Source organism: Aquarana catesbeiana, linkage group LG02, assembly GCF_042186555.1.
Source record: "Aquarana catesbeiana isolate 2022-GZ linkage group LG02, ASM4218655v1, whole genome shotgun sequence".
Classification (NCBI taxonomy): Eukaryota; Metazoa; Chordata; class Amphibia; order Anura; family Ranidae; genus Aquarana; species Aquarana catesbeiana.
Genome location: NC_133325.1, coordinates 287,247,021 through 287,274,539, shown reverse-complemented (window position 1 = coordinate 287,274,539; position 27,519 = coordinate 287,247,021). Strand labels below are relative to the sequence as shown.

The 27,519-nt window shown below is 40.8% G+C and overlaps 1 protein-coding gene across 3 annotated transcripts in view; it reads right to left on the bottom strand.

Annotated features, from left to right (window-relative positions):
- The window catches only part of MYO16 (myosin XVI), a 669,347-nt gene that overhangs the window by 591,489 nt on the left and 50,339 nt on the right, over positions 1-27,519 (bottom strand). The window contains exon 1 of one of the 3 annotated variants that reach the window (XM_073614487.1): positions 12,066-12,172. The exons of the other annotated variants lie outside the window; for them this stretch is intronic. The gene's annotated coding sequence lies outside the window, so the exon portion shown is untranslated. Of the gene's footprint in view, positions 1-12,065; positions 12,173-27,519 lie in introns of those variants that run through there. 3 annotated transcript variants of the gene reach the window in all.

Below are 27,519 nucleotides of genomic sequence, written 5' to 3'. Positions count from 1 at the left end.
CAATGCAATATTTTTTTTATTTCATATTGACATAGTAATAGTTCTTGTATATTTTTCATAACAGAAGTATACTGCTTAAAATACTTTCACTGTTATCAATAAGTTGCCTACAATGTAATTCGGGGGTCAGAAACCCATGGATTGCAATCTATCTGTAGACCGCACCCATCTGACAGATAGAGCACAACCCAAAAAGGCAACAGCTCCTGACCGCACCCACCACCTGTCAGAGCTATTTACAACATTCCCTGTGATCTCCACCTAACAGATGATTTCTAGTACCGGTCTCTGATTTGATGTCATTCAGAGGCCAGGAGGCGGGATAGGAAAAGAGAGTGACACCGGGAGGGAGCATGAATGCTCAAATAATCAATAACTTAAAAATCAGGCACTTAAAAGCAGCAGGCATTGGCTGGCACATCTTCACCTATCAACACATTGAAAGTGTAATGTGGTGTGACAGTGAGGTGGTTTTATGATGGGGGGGAGACGAAGGGGTTAATTTATAATGACATTAAAAATGTGCAGCATGAAAGGGTTAATGTACTGCCACTGGTCATTGATACATTAGTGACCTGTGGCACTTAATTACCCCTTTGTGCTGCATTAGTGGCATCAGTGTCAGTGTTAACTAACCCCTTTATGTTGCAGCATGAATGGGCTTAATAAAAACACTGCCACTGGCCGATATTGGCGCAAAAAGCAGTTAGTTGACACTGCCACTGCCCACCAATAGGGACGGTTAGTTTGAAACATTACCACTGACCATCAGTGTAGAAAGATTAAAGTAAAAAAATTTCAGCTTGAACCTACCTAGGCTTAAAAACGCCTCCTCCCCCCTCCTAACCCCTAAGCTTACTAACCGATTTTCAGGCTGCCTGCCTATCTGGTCACATTATCTGACCTGTGTAAGTCAACAGCATAAGCAGTGGAGAGGAGGGAGCGCCAACAACGGCTAAGACATGGAATACCTATGGGTAACATCACCACTCTAAGCTTTACTAGCTGTTGTCAAGTGCTTTCTCCTCTCCCCTGCAGCTGCCACTGGCTGACACAGGGGATCACGTGACCTGACCATGGCAAGCTCAAAATAGGTAAGTATATACATCCTTTTTTTACAGTGACGTTTGTTTATTATATTTTTATAGGCTTTCTTCATGCCATCCTGTTTATTGGGGCCTTGCTAGTTTATTTCCTAAAAAAAAGTGAGGGAATGCTGTATTCTGGTGATCTTTAATCTCTTCCATGTTGCTCAATTAGATCTCTTCCTTTTCAAAGGTTGTCGTGACGTAACTGAATGTTTTTAGGAATTAATATGTTAAAGGAAGTATAAGAAATATATATCCTTTCCGTTTAAATATATGTTTATGATTTAATTCTACTTCGCTTGACAGAATAGAGTATATGGTACAATGTGTTGTTTTATGTTATTACTGACACTGAAGTTATTTGCTCTTACCACAAATGTGGTCTGCAGGATACAGCATCCAATATGTCTGGCAACTTAAAGATTTGCTTGCAGCAAAAGAAATAGTATTTGCCATTTTGCGTTAAATGAAGCCAAATGAAGGGATTATACTGATGCCATATGCTGTTGAATAAATGAATAGAAGGAAATCTGTCATTTTAACTACTTCAGCCCCAGGAGATTTGGCTTCTCAATGACCAGAGCACTTTTTGCGATACCGCACTGCATCGCATTTAACTGACAATTGCGCGGTCATGCGATGCTGTACCCAAACAAAATTTACATTCTTTTTTTCCCCAAATAGAGCTTTCTTTTGGTGGTATTTGATCATTTCTATGTTTTTTTTTTTTTTGCGCTATTAACAAAATAGGAGCGACAATTTTGAAAAAAACACAATATTTTGTACTTTTTGCTATAATAAATATCCAGAATTATTTAAAAAAAAAGCTAATTTTTTCCTCAGTTTAGGCCGATATGTATTCTTCTACATATTTTTGGTAAAAAAAAATCGCAATAAGCGTATATTGATTGGTTTGCGCAAAAGTTATAGTGTCTAAAAATTAGGGGATAGATTTATGGCATTTTTATTATTATTTTTTTACTAGTAATGGCAGCGATCTGCGATTTTTATCATGACTGCGACATTATGGCGGACCCATCGGACACTTTTGACACATTTTTTGGACGATTGACAATAATACAGTGATCAATGCTATAAAAATGCACTGATTACTGTATAAATGTCACTGGAAGGGAAGGGGTTAACACTAGGGGGCGATCAAGGGGTTAACTGTGTTCCCTTACTGTGTGTTCTAACTGTAAGGGGAGGGGACTGACTATAGGAGATGATAGATTGTGGTTCCTAGCTATTAGGAACTCACAATCTGCATCTCCTCTCAGAACAGAATAGGGATTTTTGTGTTTACAAACACACGCGTCCCTGTTCTGCCTCTCATGCCCGCGATCGCTCGTGGCCGGCAGTCATCGTGATCGCAGGTCATGAGCATCGGCACCCCCTGAGTGCAGCGTGCACGCGCCTGAGCGTGCCTGCTATCCTGCTTAAAGGAACCGACATATAGCATGCCGACCTGCCGCCGAAATAATGACTGTGACTGGTCGGCAAGTGGTGAAAGTAACATGGATGTGATGTAAATGTGAAAGTTTAAGGTAGATTATTCTATTCATAACGTTACAAATCTGCATGAAAAAAATGCTGGCTAGGCCACAATATACAATAAACTATTCCTTTTTTAAATAAACTACTAATCATCCCTAAAAAGCAGTCTTTTTGGGCATAGGCTTTCAAGGTCAGTCTGAATCAACCTGCAATTAAAGTGATTGTAAAGTCTCATTTAAAAAAAATAAAAATAACAAACATTTTATACTTAATTCCTATGTGCAGTTGGTTTTGCACAGAGCAGTCCTGAGCTTCCTCTTCTTGGATCCCTCTTTTCTGCTCCTGGCCCCTCCCTCCTGTTGAGTGAACCCACAATCAGCAGCTTCCTATGTGGGCACCGGAGCTGATTCACAGCTCCGTGTGTCTTTCAGACATGGAGCCCGACCAAGCCCCACCCCCTCTCTCCCCTGATTGGCTGACTGACTTCGATTGACAGAGACAGGAGCCAATAGTGCTGCTGCTGTGTCTCAGCCAATCAGGAGAAGTACCGAACGGCTTAGACATTCGTGGAGATCGCTGGAGAGAGATGGGGTTCAGGTAAGCAATTAAGGGGTGCTGGGGAGGCTGCTGAACACAAAAAGTTGTTATCTTAATGCATAGAGTGCATTAAGATAAAAAACCTTATGCCTTAACCACTCCTTTAAACATTTCCTTAGTCTTCCCTCCCCACCATGATCATTACATTCAAAATAGTGTTCTGCAGGTAACAATGTAGGAGGTAGTAAGGGGACTAATCTGTAAGACAGTGACAGAGTTTTACATTGGTTTATTACAGGATGAGGGACACCAAAATAGAAATTAAAGCATTTGTTACCCCAACTCTTCAAAGTCCTGATATGTGCCTGTTGTACCATGTACTTGTATGAGAAAGTATCCTGTTCTCTTTGTATTGCTTCCTTTGTGTGAAATACCTGGTGTTCCTCAGTGTGCTCTCCTTCAATGGTCAGACTTGTCCTGACATGCCCCTACTGCACAGCCATTCACTGGGAAGTTCAGTGTGCTGCTGCCCCCCCCCCCCCCCCCCCAGCTCTTATGCAGCTGAGAACAGAGGGAAAGTGATCAATTATTAAAAAAAGGGAAAATATATATTTATAATGTTTTTTTATATCTATACAAAAAATGTTTTGCTTTTCATTTCTATTTTAAACTGAATGGGTTGTTTTACAAGGTGATCGTTTACAATCACTTTAAGTTGTGTGAAGGTGGCACATACATTTTAGGTATCTTATAATTGATTGGTTAATTATTATTTGACTAATAATATATTTTATTATACAGCATTAATTACAGTATGCACCCATGACACAGGAATCACAGAGCATTATGGGTTTTCAAAAATGACACATAACAAGAGCCATCCAATTCCTTTCTGGCTGACTTATTGAAACCTAATACAGATACAACTGGTCATTTTTTAAACAGCAGGAGGATAAATGATTCAGGTGGATGAGCCACTGTTCTGGTTTATTTACTTATGACTGTAGATTTCAGCTTGATCTCTTGAGCACTGTAATTAATAGACTATTTTTCAACAAAGTATAAAACAATAGCCTTGAAAACATAAGAAAAGTGCTCCACCTGCTGGCTGGACATGAGAATACAAAATATTTTTATGCAATATTTCATATTTATCTGAATAAAAATGTTGACTTTTTCTAATCCTGGCTATAATAAAGAAAATATAAAAAACACATCCCCTGTAACACAAGTTGGAAAACTATCACTGAGGATATTGGCAACTTAGCACATGCACAGAAAGACTGTCATTATTCTCTATTGTAGTTCAGTCTTGACTCCACGTGTACCAGGCTCTATATGTGGAATTTCAGTGCATTGGAACATCACTCAACTAGCTATTGACAGACCATACACACCAAAGGAGACTTTCACCAAATGTAGTGAATGGTGTGGCCTTATGGCTTTTCAGCCCAACATAATTATAAAAGTAAACATAGCTTTTCTCAGTTTAGTTGTGTGTTACACAATATCTAATGAACAAGGTTCAAGTTCATGGATGCCAGCAAAACAAAATATGTTAGCGCTACTTGTGAACTAGAATTGGGATGCAATGCATTATTATATATTTCATAACAAGATTTGTTAATTTATCATCTAGTTTCTATTTGCACATCAAGACAGTATTATAACAGAACAACTGCTGAGATAAAATTAGTTAGGCATACACAGAATACATTTGTAGTACTGTATATATCAATCAAAAAAATTGTGTTGCACTGTGAATACACTCAAGAGGCCCTCTACCTGACCCGTGATGCTGTGAACTATGTAAACCATTTGCCATTGCCACACAGTAACACCTGACAGAGTCTCCCCCTACATCAGGGTCCCCAGAGAGCCTCCCCCTACATTAGGGTCCCCAGAGAGCCTCCCCTTACATCAGGGTCCCCAGAGATCCTCCCCTTACATCAGGGTCCCCAGAAAGCCCCTCCTTACATCAGGGTCCCCAGAGCCCCCCTTACATCAGTGTCCTCAGAGAGCCCCTCCTTACATCAGGGTCCCTAGAGAGCCTCCCTACTTACATCAGGGTCCCCAGAGAGTCTCCCCCTACATCAGGGTCCCCAGAGAGTCTCCCCCTACATCAGGGTCCCCAGAGAGCCTCCCCTTACATCAGGGTCTCCAGAGATCCCCTCCTTACATCAGGGTCCCCAGAGAGCCCCCCTTTACACCAGGGTCCCCAGAGAGCCCCCCCTTACACCAGGGTCCCAAGAGAGCCTCCCCTTACATTAGTGTCCCCAGAGAGCCCCTCCTTACACAGAGTCCCCAGAGAGCCCCTCCTTACACAGGGTCCCCAGAGAGCCCCCCCTTACATTAGTGTCCCCAGAGGGCCCCCTCTTACATCAGTGTCCCCAGAGGACACCATCCTTACATTAGTGTCCCCAGAGAGCCCCCCTCTTACATTAGTGTCCCCAGAGGCCCCCCTCTTACATCAGTGTTCCCAGAGGGCCCCCGTCCTTACATTAGTGTCCCCAGAGGCCCCCTCTTACATCAGTGTTCCCAGAGGGCCCCTTCCTTACATTAGTGTCCCCAGAAAGCCCCCCTCTTACATCAGGGTCCCCAAACAGCTGACTCCCCCCTTGCAAAGGTTCCCCTGTACCTGGCTGGTGGAGGTGGGAGGCGGCGATCGGCAGCTCTATGATGTCCACAGGCAGGGGGATCTCCCTTGGGGTAGTAGTTCTATCTCCGAATGTATACAGCGGAGAGGGGAGGGGCCTCTGACCCGGGCATCAGCAACAGTGTTCAAGCAGAGTGAAAGTAAAACTGATACCTGCCCGGGTCAGAGGCCCCTCCCTTCTCCTCTCCAATGTATACACTGACACTCGAGAGAGTACTACAAGCCCCAGGGAGATCCCACCGCCCACACAGGCACCATAGAGCTGCCGATCGCCGCCTTCCACCTCCTCCTATCTCTCCCCACTGCACTATGCACTACGCGCTATGCCACGAGGGGGAGGCGGGGCCTCGAGTAATTTGCTGGGCCCTACGCAGCTTGCGTAGTGAGCGTATAGGGCAGATCAGCTCTGCACTCAAGCAAACATATATTGAAATAATTAAAATCATGTAGTGCTTATACATTGATGAGAATAAAGTGCTCTAAGAGCAAAAAAGGAAATGTATCCATATATAAATGTAAAACTGTAAACATGTGCATTCGTAAATTATATTATTCAATAAAGTGCCAGGTGAGGTATACAGATTGAATATTTTCAATTAAAGTGCCAATTATTCTATGCCAATTATTTTTGTATACATTATTTGCACAGAATAATTGGCCATTTAATTGAAAATATTAAATCTGTATACCTCACCTGGCACTTTATTGAATAATAGAATTTAACAATGCACATGTTTACAGTTTTACATTTATATATGGATACATTTTCTTTTTTGCACTTATAGCACTTTATTCTCATCAATGTATGAGCATTACATGATTTTGATTATTTGAATATATGTTGGTTTGAGTATATTCACAGCGCAACACAATTCATTTTTTTTGATTGTTATATTTTAGTATTGGGATGTGCAATACAGTGAGCGCAGCTGTTTATTAATCATTCATCACTGATTTCAGATCACGACACTTAGCACAGATTATTTTCTTTGTTTAGTACTCTATATATGCCTCTATATAGTACATTTTCACTTAGAGTTCAATAATAGACTTGCATTGAGAAGGATAAAGCAGTAAGCATAATCAATATACAGCATGTCTAGGCAGGTAGCACAGCCGGTGCATGTGATATGCATATATGCATGTCTATATATGCATGTATATACCTAATCTAAATACATAGAAACAACAATTCTTGATAAGAACATTGGCATTAGGCTGATAAAAGTCATATGCATTTATAATATACAAAAAAAATTGATTCCCTTTAAAATATAAATGAAATGCATTACTATGTATCAGTCATTTAAAACTATATTACTTGAAGAGAAAAAGCATTGTGCTCACTAATGCCTCAGAATTAGTTTAATGCTAAAAGCATCCCACCGCAATCATTCTTTTCCCAAAATGCCACCACAGACATTGACCAGACATTGTCCAAAATAGCCTCACTGTGCCTGTCAAGAGATGATGAAATAACTAATGAGTAACATGAAATAAACCCGTGCTGGTAGTAGATGATTACAATCAGCTTTAGAGATGTAAAAATTTGTGAAACCACCCATAATGGTCATGTACAATTAACAACTGCTGTGACACAATCCATGGTGACTGGATTAAAAGGAGAGCGGTCTCTTTGACAATATTACTGTAGGGGTATGTTCCTGACACTTTTTAGCACTGAGCAAACTACTTGGATAGATAGAAAAATGTATTTAACATTACAGTAACTAACTGTTACTAGTTTTACCATGACCTCAGTAAATGAGAACCTTGATAGACTACGAAATAGGCATCAGCTATATGCTTTCAATCGTACACAACTAACCCTGATCTAAACGCATTATTCCTTATAGGGCCCTGTACTCATCTCTGTGTGGGCCTGTTCTCCACTTGTCTCACACATCCCTGTACTGAAGCAATCAGTGACCCATTCCAGAAGTCAGAAAATGTCACCCCACCAGGCAAAGCTAATGTGAAGGGCCTATCTGTTGTAATGGTGGGGATTGGAAGTAACTTTGGTTTCCATTTTTCAAATAATGAATCCAAATCAGTCTCATATTAAAAACAGAAAGCTTTGACAATCCGATACTAACAGTTTTTGTTTTTTTAACACTTCAGATTCATGCTATTCATTTTGAAAATTTCTATACCTAAACCTAGTAAATTAAAGTGAAGCTATAATGGTTTTTGGATCAATTTTATTTAAATGCTTATATTTTTGTTATGTTGTTTTTCTATTATTTACTATTCATTTTAAAAAAAATGTATTTTTATAAATAACAATTTAATGCCACGTGCACCCTGGTGACACATAGCATTGTGGGTTTTCTAAAGAGACATTATAGCAGAGCCTGTTGGTTTCCAGGCTTTTTCTTCTCTGATTATTATTATTATACAGAATATATATAGTACCAACAGTTTATGGAACGCTTTACAACATAAGGGCAGACAGTACAATTACAATTTAATACAGTAGGAATTGGAGTGCCCTGCTCGTTAAACCTTACAATCTAAGAGGGAGGGGCAAAAGATACAAAAGGTAATAACTGTGGGGGATGGGCAGATGGAGAAAATAAATGTAAAGTTGTTAGGTGGGGTCCAGATAGGCCTCTCTAAAGAGATGAGTATTCAGCAATAATCTGAATGTGAACAAGGTAGGAGGTAGTATGACAGATTAAGGTTTAAAGTTCCAGAGGATGGGAAAGGCTCTGGAGAAGTCCTGGAGGTGAGCATGTGATGATGTGACAAGGGAGCTAGACAGCAGGAGGTCTTTGGAGGAACAAAGAGAACAATTTGGTTTGTATTTTGAGACTAGGTTAGTGATGTAGCTGGGGGCAGAGTTTTGGATGGCTTTGTAAGTTGTTGTTAGTATCTTGAATTTCATTAGTTGAGTGAGAGGAAGCCAGTGGGGGGATTGGCATAAAGGGGTAGCAGACACTGAGCGGTTTTTAAGGTGGATAAGCCTGGCAACAGCATTCATGATGGACTGAAGGGGGCAGAGCCTATGTAAGGGTTTAACCAATGAGCAAGGGGTTGCAGTAGGCGAGGCGGGAGATGACCAGGGATTGAATTAGAAGCTTTGGTTAAGAAAGGGTGTCATTGGTTAAGAAGGGGTGTATCTTGGAGATGTTGCTGAGGTTGGGATGGCAAGTTTTGGACAGTGAATGGATTTGGGGCCGAAAGGATAGTTCAGAGTCCAGGATTACACAGAGAACCTTGGTGTGTGGGGATGGGTTGATAGTTGAGCCATTAATTTTGACAGAGAAATCAGAGGAAGAGGCAAGTGGGGAGGAAATATTATGAGTTCGGTTTTGGATAGATTTAGTTTGAGGTAGTGGTGTGACATCCAGGCTGATATGTCTGTTAGTAAATTAGTGATGTGTAAGGAGACTGATGGAATGAGCTGTGGGGCAGAGAGATAGATTTGGGTGTCATCAGCATAGAAATTGTATTGAAAGCCATGGGAGGCAATCAACTGACCCAGGGAGGAGGTGTAGATTGAGAATAGGAGAGATCGAAGAACAGAACCTTGGGGAACCCCAATGGAGAAAGGAAGAGGAGAAGAGGGAGTAGAATATTAAGTGATACAGAAGGTGCGGTGGGATAGGTAGGATAAGAGCCAGTGAAGAGTACAGTCATGGAGACCAAAGGAGTGGAGGTTTTTGAGGAGGGGGTGGTCCAATGTGTCAAAAGTAGCAGAGGGGTCCAGGAGTAGAACTAAAGAATAGTGTCCTTTGGTTTTAGCCATTTGAAGATCGTTTGTGAGTTTAAGGAGAGCAGTGTTCATGGAGTCTTGAGGGCGAAATCCAGACTGAAGGGGATCAAGAAGTTTGTTCTCAGATGATCGCTCAGTCGCTTGTAGACCAGACGTTCAAGTAGTTTGGAGGAAAAGAGGAGTAAGGAGATGGGACATAGGTTGTTAAGATTGGTGGAGTCCAGTGAGAGCTTTTTAAGGATGGGGGTGATTAGTGCATGTTTTAGAGAGTTGGGGAAGATGCCAGAAGAGAGGGAGGAATTGAAGATGTGAGTTAGAGAGTGTAGAATAGAACCAGAGGGTGACTGTAGCATTTGCAAGGTAACAGGGTCCATGGGGCAGGTGGTCAGGTGGGCGTTAGAAAAAAGTTTAGCAACCTTGTCAATAGTAGCAGGGTTGAATGAGGGAAGTAATTATTGTACCTGTGGACATGGGGTGTTAAGTGGGGGAGGTATCTACGCATTTGAGATCTCCTCACGAATTGTATCAATCTTATTTTTGAAGTGATTGGCGATCTCCCAGGCAGTGAGTGGGTTGGGGGCAGTGGAGGACAAAGAAGAGAGTTGAAGGTAGAGAAGAATTGATGGGGACTGGATGAGAAGGTGTTAATGAGAGTGATAAAATAGGTTTGCTTGGCAGTGAGGAGGCAGAAATTGTATTTTTGAAAGGCAGATTTATATTGGTTGAAGTCTTTCTTGGACTTAGTCTTACACCAGAGGCGCTCAAGAGCACGGCTATGTTTTTTGAGACTTCTGGTGTTATCTATTTACCAAGGTTGTAGGGGTTGGGGCCTGATTGTGTGTGTAGTGAGGGGGGGGGGAGAGCTTGCCTAGGGAGGATGACAGTGAACTGTTGTAGACAGAAGTGGCTAGGTTGGAGCAGGACAGGGGTGAGATTGCATCGTAGAGGTGGTCAATAGCAGAGCACAGATGAGAAGAGTTGAGGTGGACAGGGAGAAAGCAAAACGAATAAGGTGGTGATCAGAGAGTAAGGCTGGATTCACACCTATGCATTTTTAGTACTTTTTGCATTTTGCAGATTTGCGCTACAGAACAAGTTCCATAGGAAACCATGTTAAATGGACTGTAGTGCAAGCCTGCAAAATGCAAAAAGCACTAAAAATGCATAGGTGTGAATCCAGCCTCAGAGAGGATTGTTGGAGAGGTTTCACAGAGTGCATAGATAGGAGCAGCGGCAGGGAGAGAAAGAAAGTGTGCAGTCATAATTTTCAAATTTTAACAATTAATTGGGGGTGATTTTATTAGCATGACTGCTGCATAAAAAAAATCATAATCATATACTCAGAAGTCAGAAGCTCCATATATTTGTTGGAAATTAAATATGAAATAGTGATGAGTAAAGTTTCATACAACTTGAAATAAATATTTTTTAAATATATTTTTTTTAGTTCTAAACATAATTACCAGAAAAAGCATATCTTTACCAAAACTCACCCTCTTCAAATGCTACAAACTTGTAAAGAATAACTGAACCATTCTGACAAAAGTCACAATCAACTAGTAAATTATATTATATCCCTTATATGTTAGATAAGACCCTCATTCTACATTTTTTTTCTTATTATAACAATATATATACAGTATATCTATACATATATAGCTATATCTATATATATATATATAGATATAGCTATATATAGATATATATAGATATAGATATAGCTATATCTATATATATATATATATATATATATATATATATATATATATATATATATATAGCTATCTATATATATAGATAGCTATATATATATAGATATATATATCTAGATATCTATATATCTAGATATATATATATATATATATATATATATATATATATATATATATATATATATATATACACACACACACAGTGTACCGTATTTATCATGTATTGTGTTTTTGTACCAAGCCTGCCAACCTGTGTTAATTTGAGCACAGAGAACCGATTTAGGGAACAGTTCTATATCGCACACTAAGAAGCACACTAATGTTACTCCACACATTCTAACACGCTGACTGAGAATCACAAAGATTCCATAAACAGCAATAGGGCAATATTCCATTAACTCCTGTGCTTACAAAACCACAATATTTGTCCCAAGAAATCAATTACATTAAAAGAATTACAATATAGATTTACAACAAAATGTAAGATACACACATTCACATACATGTTCAGTAATGCTTCCTTTTATGAAAAAAGCAAACTCGCTAATATTTTAGCATCTGCTGTATATTCAGACATGCATGTATATTCTGTAGCCAAGGCATAATTTAATTTGGCTGCATCCTCTCTTTTCCGCACATTATTTATGGAAATAAATTGAGAGATATAAGAAAATTCCACATTAAGAGTAAATAAAGGCGTACATCTAGAAATGGATTATTTTGATTAGGAAGAAACATGCACAGTTGTGATAACATTAGTAAAAAGAAATGGTATTCCCTACCAGAAATTGCATCCTGAAAAATAATCAGTTCCACATTTTCCTGTGTACAACTGAATCAATTTCACACTTACTCACCTCACTCGTCCCTTTTGTGGTTTATTCATTGGTTTGTTATTGCCATGGAAACGGAGGTAACATGGTGCAATGCTGCTCACGTCTTAATGTATGGTGAACAGATGTCTGTTTTTCACACTGCATCAGAGGCAATGTTACTCTTTGTGTGAATTCCCTTCATTTGGATTCATTCTACATCTCGAGAAATGTAACTATAAAAAGGAGCATTTACATCCTATTATTAGAAAGTATGTAATTTGGCAAAGGTTTGACAGAGTGGAGGATTAACAATACATATTATTTGAAGAATGCATATTTTTGCTGTATTTTGATTTATTATTTTACAGGACAAGTGCGGTTAAAACCCCTGGGGGGGGGGATATACAGGTCACACATTTAGAGATCAACAAAAAGTATAAATACCTGGTGGAGCACAAAAGCTGGTTTAGAAAAAACAACCTATGGCATCCCTTGCCCCTCCCCTAGCATGCCACTGTAATTTGGTGAAGTGTCCACTTTTACTGAGAAAAAAAAAATACAATTCATATGCTCTCTTTTCAAATATTAGTACTGGCAACAAGTCCCATTTTTACCAGCCAGGTGACAATCTTTAAGGTGGGGTCTGTGAGATGTTGTGTCATTCCCACTATGAACAACCATACCACAAATCCAACCTTCTAGTAGCACACTCTTTGGGTGTTTGAAGGGAGCAGAACTTCACTAATTTCTGGTTGTTAAAGCTTCTGAGCACTATCTGTTCATAACTGGCATTTATGCTATAACAGAAACTCGCCATACTTTCAATCATTCATCAAAACTTATGTTTAAATTCACAAAAAGGTTATAACATCATGTGTATTCGAGCATTTGCTTCTGTAAGTCTACAAAAAAAACCTCCTGCTAATATGGTTGGCTCGCTGCTTTTCCCAAAAGTCAGAACTAGATACATATTAAATTTCAGGCATTCCCTGCAACAGAAGTTTTGTTTTTGGTGAGGTATTCTGACCTCACCTAACTTAGGCCTCAGTTTATGAAACTGAGATGAGCTGCGATCCTGATGAATGTGTACAGAACGCCCCCCAGAAACATCATTTCCTGCTTGTGTCATTGGCTCACTGATCTCACTGGTCTTCACTAAGATACAAGTCAGATTTCAGGCACCCCCTGCAGCAAAAATTACATTTTTGTTGAGATACTTGCAATAGGAAATCACGCCTAAAGGGATGCAGGCCCAGCAGATTTCCTCATTAGTGCCTTGCAGGTGCAGCAGCTGATTGGTAATTATGAACCCACTCCTACTAAAGTCACTTTCCCACATGGATGCAGACAAACACACAGGGATTTCTTCAGAATAACAAAAGGTAGGAATCTCCAACAAAGTTTGTTAAAATATCTGCATGTAAATAGATCACTCAGAGGGGAATGTTTTTTTTTTCTACATTTTTTCTACATTTGCAAAATTGTTTGCTCTAATCCTTGCAATGTATATAGTTTAGCTGGTGATTGCTGTCCCCTTAAAAAAAACAAAAAACACAAAATCCTTTTTAAAAATCTGCAGAACACTGAACTCTAAATCATAGTGTTGCTAAATTTAAAAAAAATCTGTTTACTTACATAAATGATTTAAATAAATAAGGTTAAGGTAAGATCCATATGTATATATACATTATACACACCTCCTCAATAAACATGTTTCAAGCTATTTTAACCTTGTCTAGGTTTATGCAATAAATATTTTCAACCAATTGACACCAAAGAAGCAATGGAGCTAAATGAGTCATTCCTGGCTGACATGCCTAGGCAGAAAAATGTTGTGCAGGATATACATTTTTCTCTAAACTTATAATCTAAGTTAGGATAGCAAAATAAATGAGCTTTGTAATTGCCCTTTCGTACTTACTTTGTTTCATCACAGACTTTAAAATTATACTAAACAGAGAAGTGTTCATTGCCATAATGCACTTACATAAATGATATATATCGTGCTACATCCTCAAAGTACCTTATTCCTGCTGTTGTTTGGTCACATGATATTTCGCTAATCTTTGCCATATGCAGGGAAAGATTCTTGGGTGCTGTGCTGGTCACATGACTTAGAAAAAAAAAACGTTTTAAAAGAGGTATACAAATTAAATTATAAATATGAAAAAAAAAAAACTGTTTTACAGCTCTCTATAAATCTTTAATAAGCATCAAATGTGTATTTTTATGCATTTATACGGTGCAGGCAGAGTCAAAGATGATTGACACTAGGCTTCATTTTGTTCAGATGACATTTACATTCAGATGACATCTACATTCAAGGTTTTTTTTTTTACTTTACTGGTATTAGCAATTACATTTGATATATTTATTGCTGATTTATATATGAAAACTATGCGTTTTTGTAAGTTTCTTAGTGAATGTAATCAATCAGCATATTATATCTCATCCCTATAGAGTTCAACAATAGGAGGACATGGAGGAGGAAGGAGAGAGGGGAGTGTAATTTACCACTGTGTATATGCCCACGTGTGTGATTATAATCTGATAAGAAAAAGGAGGAAATGAGAAGCTTAGAAGGGAACTGAAACTGGAGCATGACACAATCTCAGGCTGCAATGGGGACACAGAAAAGATGGGAGGGACAGCTGAAGGCAGGATCAACCAGGTATATTTCACGCTACACAAAACAAATGCTTTAGTGGCTTTGTGAGTATGTACACTCTGTTATTTAACATGTAACAAGAGTTTTCCATGGTCTGAGAATAATGACACCAAATGTTGATGAGGTCCTGAAACCTGTACATAGGCTGTTCACTTTGCAAGGGAAGTTTCCTTTAGCTTAGTGAACTTTGGTGAAAATTTACCAAGCAAAGCATTCCCAGGAAAATAAACAGTATTTTTGCCTGCACATGATTGGATGACGGAAGTCAGCAGAGCTTCACATTCATTAAGCTAAGGAAAAATTTACCTGCAAAGTGAAGAGCATATTTGCCTTTAGTAAGTCAACTCAATAGAATATTACAAATAGCTGAAATAATATACAAGGCTTTTAAATGTAATAGTCCTCTTAAAAAAACAGTTACTTTATGGGACAATAATAAGTACTAAGCATGTGCAACTGCGGGTATGGGATTGTGTATATAGGATTGTCACCCCCCCCTTTTTATGTTTGAACTATTAGGACTTGTGTCTTTTTTCAACCAGACTAACTATGTAACTATGTATATCTACCCTTTACCCATCTTGAAATAAAGCCATACATCATTTAGATCTATAGCTGTTAGAGGTATTGGCAGCCAATTACATCAACAAAGTGGAAAAAATAATGATTTATAAGAAACTCAAGGCAAGGCAGGTTTTCTGCAATATTGATTACTTCACTATAATTGTATTTCAGGATATATTTTTTTCTTTTCAGTTTCTTGTTTGTTTGCCTAAAGCCTAGTACACAATGCTATTTTTTCTTTCAACTCAGCGGACTGAATGGAAAAAACCTGACGGCTCAGGTCAGAGCCGCTGTACTAACAACTCAGTGTTAGTAAAGTGATCTCTCCTGCTGTGCTACTGTGTTCTGACAGGGAAACGCCCCCCCTCCCTGCCAAAACACCTTGGTCAGCACTCTTAGCCATTGGCTGAGAGCGCTGATCGGGAGCTGGTCGGCAGACCTTTTTTGGTCTTGCCCCTAGCCGCTGGCTTCTGTCGGACCAGTTGTAGTGCACACGGGCCCAATGGCGGCCAGGTTCTATTGAATTGTATGGAACTTAAGGCCCTTATACATTAGATGCCTCAGAAAGACATACATTGTTTGTGTTCTGTGCAAGGCAAATAACCCCTTAAAAGGCCAACAATATACATGTGCCTCACCCTCTAAGTCAGTAAACAAGTTGTAGTCAGCATTTACTAAGATAGCAAACTTACCAGCCCTCAAGAGGGTCATATATGTAGTACAAGAGAAAAGCCAGTTGAATAAAGTTAAACAGCCAAAGGTGAAGAAAATGAGGCAGATTTACTAAAGGAGTTGAGAACCTTTACTCATAAAATTGTGTATATATACACGTTGATTATCCAATCATGTGGAAAGCTAATTTTTGTTCACTTTGAATGCCCAGTTATATGCAGATACTGTTTACATGATCAAACAACTGAAGCAAATCAAATCCTTTAGTAATTCAGCCCTAATATCTCCTTCCCAAGTATAAGATCTTCAAAGAACCTTGGTGATCCATGAATAGTTTCAAAATATCTCATTTATGCAAAGATGTGACTTTTTCTGCTCAGGTTATTGCACCACTTTGCCAGCTCAACTCTAGTAGTGTTAACCTGTGCTGTTCAATGGTTGATGAGTTTGGCATTCTAAGGTCATTCCAACAATTAAGTAGCAACACATATTTTTGTTTTACTTACTACAGGTTTTTATAAAGGAACATTTTAAAAAAATTAAGCCTTTTGAGTTTGATGCCACTGGAAAACTTACAAAAATATTTTTAAAATACATTATGGTGTAATAAATTGTTGTATAGTGAACTGTATTACAATAATACACCATCTAATTTTGACTTGTGTTCACTGCATGTTACCACATGAAGATCATTATCTCTGTCTCTGCAAGATTGCTTTCACAATGTGTTCCCAGCTCCCATGAGCTCTAAATGATGAAAGTACCCCTTGTATAAATTGGTAGCCTCATTTTTTATACAAGGATAATTCCAATCTAAATGAGAATCTGCCTAAACACTCACAAGGTCTGAAACAGCATATAGCTACTCCCAGATCCTCCTCATTGGTACAAAAGTAGGGCTAGCTCCTCAGGTCTTTATCCAGCTTTGGGTATCCCTGGCATAACTGAATCACATGAATAAGCAGTTATCTTTGCAATGAAACTTGTTAGCTAAAACAGTATTTCTAAAGTCGTAACCTTATCCAGAATGAACTGCTTACCTAGATCGAAACAAGTTAATAAGACTGCAAATTTAGCTCTTCTAACTTGAAGTAGTTTCCCTGACTACACCTGCTTTTTCTATTCCTGGAAGACTCTTAGAAATAGATTGCATTTTTCATTATTAATTCCCCTGACTTACCCAAGCATAAAGTGCTACTCTTGTCGTGCAGGTGTAATTGTCACATATAAACGTGACCTTAAAAGGGAATGTGAAAACCAATACACGCTTCATTGCTAATGGGACCACAGCAAATGACATTTGGAGATTTTTTATGTTTACTCAATAAATTAGAAAGAAATATTAAAATTTGTAAACATTCTAAAAATATTAATGTTTGCACAGCCAAGTTAGATATTTTAAAGGGGAAAATGATAACCATGAATTTTGCAAAGATAAATAATTTTGAATCAAATTGTATGTCGGAGCAAAATGTATGGAAAAAAAACCCAAAACATATACAGTACATCTCAGCAATACATGTACACTTTCCTATGTTTTATCCCTACAAATACAATAAAATACCCATTAATCCTGGTAGAAATGTGCTCAACTCCTAATTTCCTGTTATTGGTTAACAACACAGTGCCTTTGTTAGACTGAAGTTGCAAGGAATGGTGTCACCCCAGTTCATTTTTTTTTCTAAACTTCAGAGTACCTCCCCAGCTCCTCAGCTCCACAACATAAGGGAGATATAATGAGTAGAAGTTAATCACATTCAACTTAACTTGTTTTGTAATGTTGAAAACGTTGCATAGCTTACCAAACCACTTCTTCAATTCCTAGTGTGTCAGGAAGTTACCCCAGAATTTCCATTCACACCTTGGGGAACATTATTCAAATCTCTATAAAATGTGGAAATGTCGAGTGTTCAAGAACAGAATGGGAAAATGGGTGTGAAAGTTGTGATGCAATGCTGTCCTGGTTACATAACCCTAAGCCTGCAGGTTCTTGATTTACATTGCTAAAAGTGTGAATTGTTGTCAAATTGTTAGTGCAGAATAGGGATGGGTGAACGGTTCTGCCCAAGCATAAGTTGGGGCCGAACTTTAGCTGTTCGGACATTCGCCGAACAGCTGAACAAACTGGTAGTTTGACCGTTTGTTCTCCCTCCCCTGAACCGACCACAATGCATTGCAGTTGTCATGACTCTGACAGTGCTCTGTGCCCTGATTGGCTGAAGCTTTTACTACTTCAGCCTATCAGGGCTTGCAATGCACTGTCAGAGTCATGATTGGACACTGTCATTATGACTTTATCCAATCATGGCTCATTCCCGTCCCATAGTATAAAAGTATTCTTTCAATGGCAGCCATTTTCAGTGTAATTTCGGTGTGGAGAGATATAGAACAGGGCTCTGTTCGGTGCTATCAGTTAGTTAGTGTGCTATACTGTGCTATTTTGCTTCAGTTGTCAGTGTAGAATATTAGTTTAGTGTCAGTCTAGGGATAGTGTGAGTGTAGTGAGGAGGACCATCATTCAACTTTGCATAGTGTGCAGCTAGAGTAGGGAGAGCTCAGATAGTTTCACTGTAGTGTAGTGAGACCATGTCATTCATACATGCATTAGTTTTGAGTAGAGACAGCTCATATAGTTTCAGTGTAGAGTAGTGAGACCGTGTCAGTAATCTTGACATTAGTGTATAGCTAGAGTAGGGACAGTTCAGATAGTGTCAGTGTAGTTGAACATGACTATTTGACTGTGTTACTGCCAGTTTAACGCCATTTACTTATGTGTGAGTTAATGCCAGTTTAATGCCATTTACTTCTGTGTGTGTTATTGACAGTTTAACGCCATATAGTTTTGTGTGCGTTACTGCCAGTTTAACGCCATATCGTTTTGCATGCATTACTGCCACTTTAACACCATATCGTTTTGCGTGCATTACTGCCAGTTTAACACCATATAGTTTTGTGCGTTACTGCCAGTTTAATACCATGTAGTTCTGTGCGCGTTACTGCCAGTTTAACGCCATTTACCTCTGTGTGCGTTACTGCTAGTTTAACACCATATAGTTCTGTGTGCGTTACTACCAGTTTAATGCCATATAGTTTTGTGTGCGTTACTGCCAGTTTAACGCCATATAGTTCTGTGTGCGTTACTGGCAGTTTAACGCCATATAGTTTTGTGCGTTACTGCCAGTTTAACGCCATTTACTTCTGTATGCGTTACTGCCAGTCTAATGCCATATAGTTTTGCATGCGATACTACTAGTTTAACGCCATATCGTTTGGTGTGCGTTACTGCCAGTTTAACGCCATATTGTTTTGCGTGCGTTACTGCCAGTTTAACGCCATATAGTTCTTTACGTCACTGTACGTTTGCCACAATATATTGCAGTATATTATAGTGTATCCGTGGCGTGTGTCTGTGTAGCTTCAGTACTCAAATGAAAGTGTACCTCTTTACATTGATTAAAGTGTATCTACGTACAGATTTCTACTTCTTCTTTACATTTGCTTATAAGCATTGCCCCCTCCATCCCAATAATGTCTGGGAGGACAACAAGGAGGCAAACGTTCCCTTGGCACTGTAAGGGGGACAGCAACAAATGTGTCCACAGGCAAAGGTGGACGTGGTGGTCACTCCTCAGGCAGGGCATCATTTCCCCTGTTTAGTGAGTTTGCCCTTGCTATACAGCCACAGCATGCAGAGGAGGTGGTGGACTGGCTTACTAAACCTTCCTCCTTCTCCTCATTCTCTGTCACTCAAGCAAAGAAAAGTGTGCGGTCCCCTGCATTTGCCAGAGTGGATAAACCTGCCTCCTTGTCCACATCTATTCCTGCCATAGCCCCAACATCAGCCATTGAGGTGTCAGCTGAGTTATTTGACTACAGCGTTGGGCACTTGCTCCTTGATGATGCCCAGCCATTACTGGATTCAGATGTTGGTTCTGAGGTTGAGGATGACAGGAACATGAGCCTAGAGAGAGAGAGGAACACTGGTAGACAAATTGGCATTCATGTTCCCCAAGCCGCAGCGTATTGCCAAGTTGTCTCCAGTGGTAATGATGAAGATGGAGGAGATGATGATGATGATGTTGATGAGGTCACTGATGCGACTTGGGTGCTAGATAGAGCAGAGGAGGAAACTGAAGGTGAGGCAGCACAACCCCAAGGAGACCGACATCAAGAAAGAGTAGAGAGCAGCCACCCTATTCCATCACATTCTGCAGCTGTTATCTCCCGGCCCAAAGCTCCCCAAAGCTCAGCTGTTCTGGACCTTTTTCAGCACATCTGCAGCAGATCGCACTGTTGCTATCTGCAAACTGTGTCTCAGGCACATCAAACGTGGAAAAAACACCAACCATTTGGGTACCACATGCCTAACAAGGCATTTAATGTCCAACCACTCAACCCGTTAACAAAAGCACCTAAAAGCCACACAAAGGGGCACAAATCTGTCCCTCCTCCTCCTCCTTACCCACGTCTTCCCCTGCTATACCGAGTCATTATCTCTCAGCAGCCTCCACTGACAGGGATGATGGTATAGCACAGGGTGTCCCAGGTCCTAGCAGCACATCTGCCAGCAGCACACCACTAGCTGTAGACTGTAGCTGGCAAACTTCTCTGCCCCATCTGCTGCAGCGGAAAAAAAAATACAGTCCCTGCCACCCACATGCCCAGCATCTAAATGCAAGCTTGTCAAAGCTGTTGGCTCTCCAACTTCTGCCTTTCAGCCTGATGGATTCTGCCCCCTTCCGTGAATTTGCACACTGTTCTGTACCACAATGGCAGGTTCCTAGTCGCTACTACTTTTCACGTTAGGCTGTTCCATCACTCTATCATCACGTGGTACGTTATGTTCTGGCATCGTTGGGCAAGGCAGTCGTCATCCGTAAAATCCACCTTACTGCTGACGCGTGGTCCAGCAAGCATGGACAGGGATGATATATTTCATTCACAGCACACTGGGTAACGCTGCTTGCAACTCGAAAGGATGCAGGACAGGGCTCTGCCTGTAAGCTCTACCCCCTCCTACTCCTCCGCCACTTCCATGCTCTCCTCTGCAAAAGTGTCCTATGAACATCAGGTACCCCCCTAAGCGTTCAAGGGGCTATTCCTTGAGTCAGGCTAAAAGGTGCCATGCAGTGCTTCAGCTGGTGTGTTTAGGGGACAGGAACCACACCAGAGCAAAGATTCTTGCAGCCCTGAAGGAACAGGCCCAGAGGTAGTTCACACCACGCCAGCTGGAGCCAAGGAATGGTGGTGTACGATAATGGCTCAAACCCCCTGTCAGTCCTTAGACAGGGAAAGCTGACACATGTACCATGCCTGGCACATGTCCTCAATTTGGTGGTGCAGCGTTTCCTAAGTACGTACCCAGGGTTGCAAGATGTACTAAAAAAGGCCAGAAGATTCTGTAGCCATTTCAGGCGGTCACACACAGCCAGTGCTTGGTTGGCTGAAATTCAGCGGAAATTCTATCTGCCTGTAAACCGCCTGACTTGTGACATGCCCACCAGGTGGAACTCGACTTTGGCAATGCTGCAGCCGCTATACATGCAGCAGAGGGCTATCAACGAGTACCTGTGCCAGTACGGCACTACGATGGGCTCAGGCCGCCTCTGCTTTTTTTTCGCTGCGCCAATGACTTATCATTAAGGATGAATGCACTGTATTGTCACCATTTGAGGAGGCCACAAGGATGGTGAGAAGTGACAGTGCAAGCATCAGTGGCACAATCCCTGTTGTGTTCCTGCTGGAGCAGACTTTGCGTGGCATTATGGACAGGGCACTTGAGGCAGAGCAGCAGGAGGAAGAGGAGGACTTCCTTTCCTCTCAAGGCACACTTTATCCAGACACCATCATTCCTATGTCACAGAACACACAGGGGGAGAGAGGGGAGGAGGATGAGGAGGAGAGGGGAGGAGGAGGATTCTGGCACTTTCATAGGCTTCAAAGAAGAGGAAGACATGCATCAATCTATAAGTGATGGCTTTTTAACCCCAGGACCCTTGGGAGTAGCACATGGATGGGAGGAGGAAGGTCCAGATGCTGTCATCCTGAGTGACCCAGAGAAGTCTGCTTCTCAATCCTCGGCAAATTTGAAGCGCATGGGCAACCTCATGCTTCAAAGCCTGCGAAAGGACCCAAGAATACGTGGCATAAAGGCGAAGGATGATTACTGGTTGGCAACCCTCCTTGACTATCGTTATAAGGGGAAGGTCTCAGAACTCATCCCGTCCCCACAGAGAGTGCAGAAAATAAAATCTCTTGAAAACACGTTAAAGAGGATTTTATTGAACATTTTTCCTGACTCCAGTAGGTTACAGTGTGGTGGAAAACGTTGTTTTGAGTCTTCTGTTAGTCAAGAGAGGAGCGTTGGAGAAGGTGTCCGCCTAAGTGAGGCATTTCGGAATTTTTTATTGAATGTTTTTCCTGACTCCAGTAGGTTACAGTGTGGTGGAAAACGTTGTTTTGCGGCTTCTGTTAGTCAAGAGAGGAGCGTTGGAGAAGGTGTCCGCCTAAGTGAGGCATTTCGGAATTTTTTATTGAATGTTTTTCCTGACTCCAGTAGGTTACAGTGTGGTGGAAAACGTTGTTTTGCGGCTTCTGTTAGTCAAGAGAGGAGCGTTGGAGAAGGTGTCCGCCTAAGTGAGGCATTTCGGAATTTTTTTAGTCCTCGCCGCCCAGGGCTGTCAGCTTCCACATCCCATCGGCAGCGTCTGCATCACATGGTGGACGATTACCTCGGGGCTAAAACAGAGATGGAGAGCTTTCCAGCTGACGATCCACTGACTTACTGGGTCATGAGAATAGACCACTGGCAGGAACTTCCCCAGTATGATACTGAGTTGTTGGGCTGCCCTGCATCCAGCATGCTTTCAGAACGGGCATTCAGTGCTGCAGGAGAAGGTTTCATTACTGATCATAGAATGCATCTGTCCACAGACTCTGTGGACTGTTTGACTTTTATAAAAATGAATCATTCCTGGATTACCAGCTATGAAGCCCCTGATGCCAATGTCACTGATTAAGTCTTTTTGGAATGTAGAATCTCTGCAGGACTTCGAGGCTGCCTAGCTTTGAGGGAGTTCAATCATCTGGAAGAATGTTTTTGGTATAGGTTTCATGGGCACAATTAACACCCAAAGATTTATTTTTCTGCACCTGTTTGACAGGTGCATATCATTGCAATTTTTTACAGCAAGGCCAATTCTTGCTTTCATCAAGAGTACCTCTATAGGGTTAGGGTGGGAGGGCACCACCAACACCCAAAGACCAATTTTTTACGCACCCATTACTTCTATTCAAAGTCAAAGTTACACCAGAATGTATCCAAAAAATCTCTAATCTTTTTCCCTGTACACTACATTGTGGCCTCATCATTCACACTGGCTCCCCAGCTGTTGCTTAGTAAAATAAAGGCAGCTTGCAGGGAGAATTACATTTTTGTTTGGCTTTATAAATGTAATTATTGCTGCAGCAGATTTTAGACATGGTACTATATTGGAAGGAATATTTTATTTTTATGCTTTCACTTTAAAAAGCAAAAAATCACTGCTCATTTAAAAATGACTTTTTTTACAAACTTTTCTTTTATTGATACATGTCCCCCGGGGGCAGGACCCAGACCCCTATAACCATTATATTCCCCACTACTTGCATACAAGCCTTCAAAATGGGCACTTTTGATTTTTGACGCTCGGGTCCATTGACTTTAATGGGGTTCGTTATTTGGGTCCGAACTTTTGCTGTGTTCAGAAGTTCTAGTGTGAACTGAACAGGAGTCTGTTCGGCCCATCCCTAGTGTGGAGATGTTAAAATGGCATCGACCTCAGCTCCCGCTACCCCACCCGTACATCAGCCTATAAAACCAGCCCTGACACCCATCGCCACCAGCAGACCGCCCGCAGACCTTTCTTGTACCCCCCCGCACCTTTGTAATGATTAAGCACAGGATGAATGTGTGAAACGCATCTACGTGACTCTATGTTGGTGTCTTTGATGTTACCACAGTGATCAATAAAAAGGCAATCGGTACCTCTGGATGTGCAGCCGTTTCTTTTTTTCTTCAAGTTTACCATAGGGGCAGGCTGGGGCTGGCACTCTGAAAGAGGTTCCATTTAGGCTTGATATATGCACCTGCAGCAGTGGTTCTCTTTCTTTGGACCCCGCACCGCGCTAGTGGACCGTTTTATGGAAAAAAGCGCCTAGCCGGCCCAGCGCCAAATCAAGGCCAGGGATGCAGCCTTGTACCCCAGTGCGTCAGACGCGCCTGGCATTGAGGTGAGTGGCGGGCCTTGCCCTCCGTCACAACAGCAGAAGGCAGACGATATTGAGCATATTGCTCAAGCTGTGGCAGCGATATTAGCCCCCACCATTGCAGCAGTAAACGCTGGTATGCTGCAAATAAAGAAAGGGCTGGGGGAACATGCTTCTCACCTCAATGAAGGTGAAAACATCGCAAGCATGGAGGAAGAACTTTACCAGGCACAAGCTATAGAGCAAGCCCAGGATAAGACAAATCAATATGTAATTCAGAAATTGGAAGATTCAGAGAACAGATCGAGACACAGCAACCTGTGATTTGTTGGGGTACCAGAATCGCTGCAATCTTCAGCTATATCAGAATTTTGAACCTGCCACATTCCTGAAGCCCTAGGTCTGCCCGGATCATGCACGGTCGAACGGGCACACCACATATACTCCTCCATACACACTTCCTACAATTATTGCCAAGTACCTGAATTATGCAGATAAAGCAGCCATATTGCAAAAATACCGGCAAGCCAGATCCTTGCAAATTGACAGAATTACAATTCTGATCTTCGCCGACTATTCAATCAATGTCTCCAAGAAAAGAAATGCTTTACAGCACATCTTCACAGTGCTTCACCAACAACAGATAAAATTCACATTGGCATTCCCGGCTACACTTCGCCTAATGGGGACCATCTCACCTTCCAAGACCCAGCGGAAGCAGAAGGGTTCATGCGTTCCCTTCACTCAGATGCACAACCCAACTTTCAATCCAGGGCAACCTCGATCCCCAGATCCCTGGATCAACGTAGCCCATGAAAGGACTCACCTAAATGACTTATACCCTCCGGCTCAAATAATTGCTACAACCCTCACTGACTGCTTGATTATAGTACTTTTCTGTTCACTACTCTGGGTAATATCAAGTTTATTTTGACTTTGGTACTGATTTGTGTCGCCTGTCGCATCCACTCTAATGCTATCTCTTAGCCAAACAACTTGTAATTACCCACTAAGCTTCGCTATCTATCTTTTCCTATGAGCCTTAATATTAGCTAATGTTAAGCCTCTCTCATTGAAGGCTCATGCTCACCCCACTGCATCTCCACACCTAATAGGCAACCATTTATACTACCTACAGGGTCAGTTGTAGTTAGCTGGCTTTTACTGAGTACCCATGTGGAAAAAAGCGAAGTCCTCTGTTATTTATGTTCACTGGTTCATTCAGTTTTCAGTTTCCCCATCAAATTCACATGACAGGAGATTGTGATCGGCTCTCAATGGAGCCAGTTCACACATCTCTGGGGTGGCTGCAGAGCACATTGCACAGGGGTTCTGTGCGTGTTAGGCTTCGTTTCAGGTCTGAATTCAGGCAAAAAATCAGGTCTGATTTGTCCCTTAAACGGAGAACGGGGATGTAGTGGACCCCTGCTGTGAGCCGCATCCATAATAGGTGTGAACCCAGCCTCACAAACATAGGGGAGAGTCCTGGAGTTTAAGGAAGTGATCTAGACAGAGCTGATAACAGTGCAGAGAACATAGGATATGCTGGATTTCTTACAGAATAAATTGATATTTTTTGCACGGATCTGCTAATACATTTTCAACTGTATATTTAACAGACCAAAAGGAAGTATACGTAAAAAAAGATCATTATTAGGGTTTACAAACACTTTAAGTGTTTTTAGACCATAGACTATGAAAGTAATGTTTATGTGCTGATAGACTTTTCTTTTACAGTTTTAGTGACATGATTTTTTTAAGTGAGTAATTATTAGTTGAAAATCACAACTGAACTGAAAAATGACGCCAACATGTGGTCAATGGTCAACCTAAACATAACAAAAATTGGATTTTTGACTTACCGTTATAATCTTTTTATTAGACCATTTATGCAGCTGCCTTTAGTTTATTGGACCCTGGCAAGAAAAGCTTTAAAGCCCATCCCTGGGAAACTTAAAAGTTATCCTTTGCAGCGGGGCTACACCCAAACTGCAGGGGTTAATTTCTCGTTTAGTATAAATATTCGCCAGCTCTGCCATCCACACCATGGATCTTCAGGATAAGTCTGAATGGTTTTTTTTTATTGAAGAAAGAAAAATGCTTGAAATTGCCCTTGGGACTTCAAATGAGGTGCAACACACCAAATGGTAAAATATAATATACAGATTTATTGATACATACAATACCAACAGATCAACACAAACAGGTACCATATTGTAAACAGATTTTTTGTTTTGAACATAATATATTCCATGACCAGGTACAGTATTCTAAAAATGATCCATAGTAGGTGTGAGAATGCATCTTTATGAACCATTGCGTTTCACCTCCTCAGGAGTTGATACATTCCCAAATATCTAAAACTTAAAACAGTCTTGAAATATGTAACGGAAAATGGTAAAACTCTAATACAAAAATTGAGAGCCACCTCAGGGGGTCCATACTTAAAAATCTGCTAATACTAAGGTCACATGATCATACTCCACTGGTACCTGTCAGGAATGTTTGGCCTTCAAGCTGTGGGCATAGGATCCATGAGGGCTCGGCAGGACAAACAGGACAGGACGTGAATCCAAGCCAACATATTTTAGCGTGCACAGTGATGGCTGTGAAAAATATATCTGTGTATTAGGCTCACTTGTCTGATATATAAGACTATAGTGTCAATAAAAATACAGTATTGCTATAGTGTACAATGAATAGAAATAAAAGCTGATGTAACTATAGGTATGCCTGAATACATGAATTGTGTCCTACATGCACTAGGTCAGTGCTGAGAAAGGTAAACAGAGAGGGAAAGGGTGAATACAAGTCCACTGTGTAAAATTAACATTTTACACTTGAAAAACAAATGTGTAAACAGTAGACCAGGTGGCATCATTCAAAATCTGGGAAACAGATGCCTGATGCTGAAAAGGCCATGAAACTCTAACAGATCTAGTTAAAGTGTAGTAAACTTCCATCACTAACTTTTACCTATAGGTAAGCCTATAAAAAAATATATAATCACAAAATTTCATTATTACAGAACGAAAGAACAAATACTAATTGCTGCAAGAGAAAAAAAGGAACTTAATTTTCAAGGACACAATTATCAAATTTTTGCTGACCTATCCCAACTTACTATTACTAAAAGACGATCCATGAAACCCCAACTAATGGAACTGCAACGCCGCAACATTATGTATCAATGGGGCTTCCCCTTTTCAGTCAGATTTAACTACCAAGGTACAATTTACAGAAGCAGATCAGCAGATGAACTACAACAAACCCTTTTAAAATTAAATCTGACAGAACCCACAAGCAGCAACACTCCCACACGCAGAAGAATGGCGTCATCTTCAC